Source organism: Misgurnus anguillicaudatus, chromosome 18 (genome assembly GCF_027580225.2).
Source record: "Misgurnus anguillicaudatus chromosome 18, ASM2758022v2, whole genome shotgun sequence".
Taxonomy (NCBI): Eukaryota; Metazoa; Chordata; class Actinopteri; order Cypriniformes; family Cobitidae; genus Misgurnus; species Misgurnus anguillicaudatus.
The window spans coordinates 34,697,482-34,707,286 of NC_073354.2; the positions used below are offsets into that span (position 1 = coordinate 34,697,482).

A 9,805-nucleotide genomic window follows, 5' to 3' on the forward strand; every position below is an offset into this window, starting at 1 on the left:
TGAACCGTTCCAAATAAACTATTGCACACTGTGCACAACACACCTCATTCCTGCCCCCTAAAACTGTCTAGCTAGTTTGTGCATTTGAATTCTGACATGACCTATAAATAAAATCATCGACAGTTTATTATTTTTTCTTACCGCTGACATGTGCATGGTGCGTCAAATTTGAAAAGTGAATGACGATACGGAAATGACGTCAGCTGTCCATCCACTGGTGTCCAGCCACTGGTGTCTAGCAAGAAGTGAGTCTGTGGGGCTGCAGCTGGATGCCTCTCGATTAATCAGCCGCTGACAGGTGAACAGGAAGTGACTTATATACAAAACAGACAGGAAGTGTGAAGTGAAACATGGCAGGATGTATACCAAAATAAAAGCCAGAACAGAACAGGATGTCAAAATAAAAGTCCAAAATGCACAGAATACAGAAAACACAGAACAAAACCATTACATATAGGTAATAATATAATATTATTAATAAGTTTAAAAAATGTTGGAGCGTGTTGGAGTAACAAATGCTGTTTCCGTAATCTTTTATTAATTTTATTAATAGTTTTATTAATGTTTTTAGTTCAAATTTTGTGTTAGATTAACATGCAGGACACTTTGCTTAATAATAAAATGTATTTTTTAAGTTAGTTTTCTTGCATTTTCATACATATAATGTTGTAGGGACACAGATTCGGTGTAATGGCCTGCAAACTTTTGAAGACGTGTTTCAAAGTTTTTGATAATGATGCCGTTGTCATGTCTGTGTAAACTACAAAATCACCCACATTTATGTCAAAAATAAGGGAGATACGCATGCACGGGTATAACCAAAACAACAATGGCGGCCTACAGTACTGTGTCTCAAGATACTAAGTTTATTAACATTTCTCCAACAAAGTTTGCACAATTTTTGTGATCTATGTTCCAGGATCACTTGTATTTACAAAACTTTTTCAAAATCAAGTTTTTTTACAAAAGCCTTTATTTGCTCCCTATTTACAAGAACAGTGAAGATTAAAAATTCTTGTGTAAGCAAGTACCAGGGTGGAGTGCCTGATTATATCAACATTCCTGTTTAAATCTGATATATATCTATATCAACAAGTTTAATGGAGAACAACCATGGACATTTTTTTGTTTACAGATATTTATATACCAGGGATAGGCAATGTTGGTCCTGGAGAGCCACAGTCCTTCAGAGTTTAGCTCCAACCCTGATAAAAGCTCACCTACAGTACTTGTAGGTTTTTAATGACCCTTTAGACTTTAATAAGCTTGTTAAGGTGTTTGAAATAAACTGGAGCTAAACTCTACAGGACGGCTGTTATACATGCATGTGAATATCTGAACATTGTGAATATTTATCAATAAAGTACAAGTGAATAGACATAGAATGAAAGAGGAACATTTTTTTATTGTTAAATGTTTAGGAGTGTTACATGCCAACAAATGTCAAGACTTTAGTTATTTTTTACTGTTTTTTCTTTTTTGTTGTTACTGGTTTTTTGGTTTTACTGTTTTTTTTTTGTTTTTACTGATTTTTTAATTTTTTTTTACTTTGGTGAGATTTCAGTCGCAACCTGCTGGCATTCAGCCTCAAAGTGGAAACGATAGGTCACGACTGCCCGAGAAGAGAGATTGAATGTCTTCTTGATCCATAGTGTCCCGTCATGCACACATCGAGTGTGCGGTCATGGAGCAGATTCTGCTGAAGATGTTTTTCAGTATGGTGCAGAGATGATGTGAGAGGTGCAGAGAGTATCAAGGTCCTGAGAAGAAAGACAGTAAATACATTGAAACAAATTTATATAAAACTACAAAAAACCCATCAATGCGATCGTCATGTACCTACCTTGATGAAGATGTTTTGTTCAAGATTTCAACACCTTTTCTGCTTTTTTCTAGATACAGTATCTGCTTCAGACCAACAGAGAACGGACACCTGTAGATAACATTTTAAATGTCATTTATCCCACTATAAACAGTTCAAATATATATGTTAAGTACAAAATGTGTGCACATGGTGCTTTAATAATATAAATTTATTTAAACTTACAATGTGATGTTTCGGGTAAGACACATAATCTCTCTTCACGGCACTCCAGAACAGTGAGTAATTTTACCACTCTGCAAAACCATTGCTATGAGATTTGCAAGTTTGACGAACCCTGCAGGGACACACTACAACACTATGTTTTTCATGTGAATCTGTGCTGTTAGTGTGCTTCCAGGGTTGGCAAACTAATGGGGTGTCAGAGCTTGTGAATTATTACAAATCTGTTTTTTAATTGAATTTTTTTGCTATAATTTGTTTTATATATTTTTAATACAATGATTTTGAATAATTTTTTTGTATTTTTATTAATTTTTTTGTATTTTTTGTATTTTTTGTATTTTTTTGTATTTTTGTATTTTTTGTTGTATTTTGTTTATAGTATAACATTTAAATGGAAATTATTTTTTATTTTGTCCAAGCATCTATGAATTTTTTCAACATAATCTAAAGCAATTTTTAAGTAAGTTGTAATATTTGTCATAAACTCAATCACAACATCTAAAAATCTTACATTAAAACGACTTTTATTTAAGCAATATCTAACAATTTTTATAATCTTAATCAAAGTATTAAAAATATTGTATATATGTCTCATAAAAGTCGAAAAGTTTTTTAACCAATTTTCTTGTTCAAATTGGTTTAATATAAAATTGACTAGTGACTGTAGATGAGATAAAAATCCAAAATCCAAAGCAACAGAAATCCTAATTTGTTTACTATTTGACCAATTTATTTTATTCACCAACGTCTTTATTAAAAATTCTTCGACATCTAAAGCAGTTTTCAAGCTACTTCTAACATTTGTCATAAACTCATTCATATCATCTAAAAATTTTACGTGTAAACCAATTTGATCTAAGCAATATCTAATTATTGTCATAATCTCAATCAAATTATAAAGATTATTGTATAACCATTTTATGAAATTTGAAACAATTTTCCAGCAATTTTCTTGTTCAATTTGGTTTAATATAGAATTGACTACTGACCATGGATGACCTAAAATGAAATCCAGAGCCACAGAAATCCTAATTTGTTCACTATTCAACCAATTTATTTTATTCACCAACGTCTTTATTAAAAATTCTTCGACATCTAAAGCAGTTTTCAAGCTACTTCTAACATTTGTCATAAACTCATTCATATCATCTAAAAATTTTACGTGTAAACCAATTTGATCTAAGCAATATCTAATTATTGTCATAATCTCAATCAAATTATAAAGATTATTGTATAACCATTTTATGAAATTTGAAACAATTTTCCAGCAATTTTCTTGTTCAATTTGGTTTAATATAGAATTGACTACTGACCATGGATGACCTAAAATGAAATCCAGAGCCACAGAAATCCTACTATGTTCACTATTTTAAATATTTATTTTATTCACCATATCAGTCTTTATTAAAAATTTTTCGACATCTAAAGCAGTTTTCAAGCTACTTCTAACATTTGTCATAAACTCATTCATATCATCTAAAAATTTTACATGTAAACCAATTTTATTTAAGCAATATCTAAATATTGTCATAATCTCAATCAAATTATAAAAATTATTGTATAACCATTTTATGAAATTTGAAACAATTTTCCAGCAATTTTCTTGTTCAATTTGGTTTAATATAGAATTGACTACTGACCGTGGATGACCTAAAATGAAATCCAGAGCCAGAGAAATCCTACTTTGTTCACTATTTGACCTATTTATTTTATTCACCATATCAGTCTTTATTAAAAATTTTTCGACATCTAAAGCAGTTTTCAAGCTACTTCTAACATTTGTCATAAACTCATTCATATCATCTAAAAATTTTACATGTAAACCAATTTTATTTAAGCAATATCTAAATATTGTCATAATCTCAATCAAATTATAAAAATTATTGTATAACCATTTTATGAAATTTGAAACAATTTTCCAGCAATTTTCTTTTTCAATTTGGTTTATTATAGAATTGACTACTGACCGTGGATGACCTAAAATGAAATCCAGAGCCAGAGAAATCCTACTTTGTTCACTATTTGACCTATTTATTTTATCCATCAACTCAGTCTTTAGTAAAAATTTATTGACATCTAAAGCAATTTTCAAGCTATGTTCTTGCTCAAATTGGTTTAATATAAAATTGTCTGCTGCCATAGGATTCCAGTATTGATCATTACTTAACCAATTAATTCTATCCATTGAATAATTGAATGAACAATTTGTAATAATTTCCGCTTTAACATCTCCATTCGTAATAAAATAATAGTTATTATCTCCGCATTTTAAACCATCCTTCACAAGAATGATTGCGGTAGTACAAATGATAAACATTTTAAAAATTACAAATAGTTTCATAGGTGTAAAATTACTCACTGATTTAATATAAGGGATTAAGAGAAATTAGTAACATTATTAGTAAATTTTGCAGTACAACCAGAAATTATTTATATGGGAGACCAGGGCTACTTGTCACATGTTTTACACTGATTAACATTTCTTAGAATATAGTCAATTTCTGTATCCACATATCATAAAGTATTCACAAAATAGCTTAAATGTAAGCAATAAAATACACCATAAATTTGGGGATTTGAATTACTTAGACATAGCCCTTTCCCATGTGACAACTAGCCCCAGTCTCCTCTTAATATGTAAATACGGATAAAAACAAAACATTAAATTTTTCACTATTGGCAATAAAGAATAAGAATTTTCTACAACGAATATGTTATTGAATAATAATGAGTAATATAAAATATATTATTGAATAATCTAGTGATATATAACAACTAATCTAACTTATCTTGCTAGTAACAAAAATATGCTTTCTTCATAATAAAACAAATGAATATGAAATAAATTAATAAACAATAAAATAATATAGTCATACCTGTATCTGTAATAAATCTCATTTTTTAAACTCATCTATAAACTCAGAGTCATTTATAGAAGCTCTAAACCAATCCCTCTGTAGGTGTGGTGTGAGGGAGGTGGTGTTATAGAGAAATGAAACCTTACATTTGTCTCATTTACAAGAAAAGAATAGATTATGCAAGTGACTGGGTGGAGTACCTGTCTCTGTTCACATTCCTCTCCGGTGCATTTTCATTACATCTACACCATAGCCAGGGTTTGAAAATGAGTGAGGTCCTCGGGTGTTAAGAGGTTATTAATATCCCAGGGGGGAAGTGCACAAGAATAAACTTTAAATACACTTAGTAAATGTACTATTTTGTAGTTAATATACCACACTGGTACTTCTTAAGATAAACATCTAAGTGTACTTAACTGTGCTACTGTATTTTGAGACACCATTTATTTCAATAAACTAGAAATCTATTTAATTATTACTGGTTTTGGATACTTTTTCAGGTGCATTGAAATACTACTCAAGTAGACCTATATACTTTTCATTAGGATATTTGTGGTGCACAGCTTTTAAAAAATATTTATTTAACTGTAGTTTTAGTACATTAAAGCAGTGGTGAGTCATGCATTTCACACCTAGGCCTTCAGTGCCGTCTTACATGATTTAATCTATCTCATATGACGTCAGGACAATAGAAACATATCAATCGTTAAATTGCAAAGTCAAATAGAAATGATTGTATTTTAGACCTCAAGAAATATCTTTTCTACTTTATTAATAAAACACTACAAAATGAAAAGCATCGAATATTATACAGAAACCCGGTTAAAAGACATTTGAAATGAAGGCTTGCGATTTCTTTTTTGCTAAAGAAATCGCAAAAATGGTTCTTAAAAAAGATTACCAACTGTTTTATTAATTTGTTGACAGTCTATTGTTCAAGGATAATTCAAATAGTTTAATTCAATTTACATTTTCTATCGCCATGGAGGCTAATGCTGAAAGTTGAGACTGTCCAGTAGTATTTCTGGCATAAGTTTTAATTCATTTTAGGGCTGAGAGTCCGTTTGGCCGAAGCAGATGAAACAGGAATAATCACAGCAAAACACGTCAATGTTTACAGCTGCCAGATTTTAACGGGATTTTGCATTACAAAATAGTCATGGCATACACTACAGTCAGCCAACTCACAGTCAGCAGAAGACCCCACCGGGTACCACCCATCTCCATTACAAATAGGAAAAAGAGGCTACAATTTGCACTAGCTCACCAAAATTGGACAGTTGAAGACTGGAAAAATGTTGCCTGGTCTGATGAGTCTCGATTTCTGTTGAGACATTCAGATGGTAGAGTCAGAATTTGGCGTAAACAGAATAAGAACATGGAACCATCATGCCTTGTTACCACTGTGCAGGCTGGTGGTAGTGTTTTAATGGTGTGGGGAATGTTTTCTTGGCACACTTTAGGCCCCTTAGTGCCAATTGGGCATCGTTTAAATGCCACGGCCTACCTGAGCATTGTTTTTGACCATGTCCATCCCCTTATGACCACCATGTTCTCATCCTCTGATGGCTACTTTCAGCAGGATAATGCATCATGTCACAAAGCTCGAATCATTTCAAATTGGTTTCTTGAACATGACAATGAGTTCACTGTACTAAAAAGGCCCCCACAGTCACCAGATCTCAACCCAATAGAGCATCTTTGGGATGTGGTGGTGGAACGGAAGCTTCGTGCCCTGGATGTGCATCCCATAAATCTCCATCAACTGCAAGATGCTATCCTATCAATATGGGCCAACATTTCTAAAGAATGCTTTCAGCACCTTGTTGAATAAATGCCACGTAGAATTAAGGCAGTTCTGAAGGCAAAAGGGGGTCAAACACAGTATTAGTATGGTGTTCCTAATAATCCTTTAGGTGAGTGTATATAACAGCCACATATGTTCCTATTACTGTATAGGTGTGGTGTGAAGGGATGCTGTTATAGAGAAATGAAACCTTACATTTTTCCCATTCACAAGATCATAATAGATTAAAAAGTTTGTACCTTCAAAGCACGCAAGTGAAAGGGTGGAGGACCTGTCTTTGTCCACGTTCCTTTACAGGTGCGCTCATTTTTTTTCTGATAGTAAACATATCTAAACTATGGGATAACAATGAATCTATGGGAATTATTTTTTTCAGTATTTTCATCCTTTTCCTAGTATTTGAACAAAATTCCTGTTGTTTTATTGAGCAACTTCTGGAGGTCTCAGTCTGAGATGCTTTTAAACATGTAAGCTTACACCTTCAGATCAAAAAAGATCAAAACACATTATGTTAAATAGCATTATCTTTTTGAGAATGCGATTATGTTGCTACACTTTTTGCCTAATATAAAATATGTTTTATAAATGCAACAACGTGTTATACTGTGGAATCCTCTATTCATTCTTATCATATGGCTATATTCATGGCGAGAATTGGTTTTATACACACGTTGAGAAAAGAGCAATTTCACATTTCCAATTCACATGTTTTTGGATTGTGGGAGGAAACTGGAGTACCCGAGTAAACCCACACTGACACAGGGAAAACATGCATATCCACACAGAAACCTGACTCAGCCAGGGCTTTAACCAGGGACACAGTGGCAACAGTGCTACCCACTGAGCGACTGTGCCACTCGAGTCTTTATATGAGCTCAGTTACGAACAAAATAGTAAAATAATGACGCTTTTTCAATGTTGACTGACAGAAACCTGGATCATTAGAAAATTAAGGGGTATCTTTTTAACCAAACCACAACCTGAATGCTGGGAAATGTAATGCTGACCATCACGAGTCTTGTTTTCTCTTTAATACAGATAATGCTGAGTCATTAATAAATAAGCCATGACAGAAAAAGGATGATAAACAATGTATTTTTTTATGAGTTAGTTAGCTAACAGTCATTACGCTTAAAGTTACATTTCATTGGGGAAAAAGTGCTTAAAAAACTTTAGCAGACTTTGCATGGATATTTAAAGATATCAGATCTGAGATATCATTATGTTTAAAAACTTGGGGTAAAAACTTCACTTTTCATTTTAAGGATGACATTCGCATAGAAGTGCCCAAATACAATCTTATTGTAAAGAGTTACCAGTATTTGTTTAATTACTGATCCATTAATAGAAAATGAAACAGATTGACCGATCAATGAGTCAGCTTTATGATAAACATGCCAGCGTTGTTTATGAGAAATGCTTATGTTTCGATTTGTCGAATTTGATTCTAATACTTCTATAGTGAAGTTTTTCCTGTTTTTCCTGTATAGGTATTAACAAAAGAAGAGAAGAATCGCTTCATATAAAGTTTAAAGTGAATAAAATAGCCTATACAGACAACTTTTTGAAGAACTTTTTACAAACATTTTCATGAGTGCATCCCAGACTTACATTTCACTTAAACCCAACATCATAAGGAAAAAATGGTAAAGAAAAAATAATATATTGGAAATGACATCAGCCCTAAAATACCTCACATTAAATCTCGCCAAAAATGTACTGGTGAGGTTTCATAATATATTCATACTGTAATCATTATTGAAATTAATAATTATTATTTCTGTGATGAATCAGTAACATACTGTCAATCCACACAGGGCTTTCAAAACAAGTGAAATCCTTTGAAAAGCTTTAACATGAAAACCTTTAAAAGCTACAGCTAGTTTTGTAGTATTTAGAGATCTTTGCTATGATTAAATGTAATTGGGCTATTTGCATTAAATTATTGTCAGGCAGGCACCTCACGTGACTCTGAACAGAGCTCCACTCTCAAAGAAAACAGGACTGAGTTTATTAATGTTTCTCCAGTAAAGTTTGCACAACTTTGGTGCTTTATGTTCCAGGATCACTTGTATTTACAACATTTAGTAAAACTCTATTTATAAGATAAATACAATATTTTATGCTCCCAATTTACAAGTTGAATGTGGATTAAAAATATTTGTGCCTTTAAAGTATAAAAGGTAACAGGGTGGAGTGCCTGTTTCTATCCACATTCCTGTTTTACTATTTTCAATACATCTATATCAACTGAATAGACAAGTTAAATAAGGAGAACAACCATGGACATTTTTGTTTATACACTCTTAAAACAAATGTGTTAAAAACAACACAACATGTGTTATTTTTTACACATGTTCTGAGTGTGCGCAGGGACAACACATGTTGAGTTAAATTTAACACAGAATATGTGTTATAAAATGCAACACAAAAATGTGTTGCTTCAGTAAACACATTAATGTGTAACTTTCTATTAATCTAACACAACTGTGTGTTACCGAGTAATTGTTTAGTTTTAATATTAAAGAGAAAAAAAAACATATGATTTGTAAACTTTAAATTATGAAATCAAGCAGACAACTATTGAATATTGTTCACAAACTATTTATTTGTAAAATAACAAATATTTGACAATTAATGCTTGCATGAAAATATGCTAGTACTCTATGTTGCTAGATGTATGCTAATTTAAATAAATGTAAGTGCAAGTATAATAACTTCAAACATAGATTACATTGATACGTTTTAAAACACTATTTATAAAATAATTCATTGAATTTAAAAGCAACTGTGCTAAACATGTTGAATAGAACAATGTCTGAAATCGTTTCCAACATGCAAGTTATCAAAAAATTTTAACTTGTCCTGAAACATTAACATGTTATCTTACATTTAGAAAAATACTTAAAATAAACTTGACAAGTGTATTCAAAGAAATTTCCGTCACAAAACATTTAGGGGCGGTTTCCCGGACAGGGGATTAGCTTAATCCAGGACTAGGCCTTAGTTTAATTAGGAAATATAACTGGTTTCAACAAAAAACATTACTGGTGTGCATTTTGAGGCAAAACAAAGGGCACTGATATATTTTAA

The 9,805-nt window shown here is 31.9% G+C and overlaps 1 long non-coding RNA gene across 1 annotated transcript; it reads right to left on the minus strand.

The window, feature by feature from the left end:
* Positions 1-1,385: 1,385 nt before the first annotated feature.
* Positions 1,386-5,003, minus strand: LOC141350617 (uncharacterized). The gene is made up of 4 exons (XR_012358734.1): positions 4,924-5,003; positions 2,048-4,405; positions 1,844-1,933; positions 1,386-1,760 (listed from the first exon to the last, which is right to left on the minus strand). It is a non-coding gene; the product is annotated as an uncharacterized lncRNA (long non-coding RNA).
* Between the last annotated feature and the right edge of the window lie 4,802 nt (positions 5,004-9,805).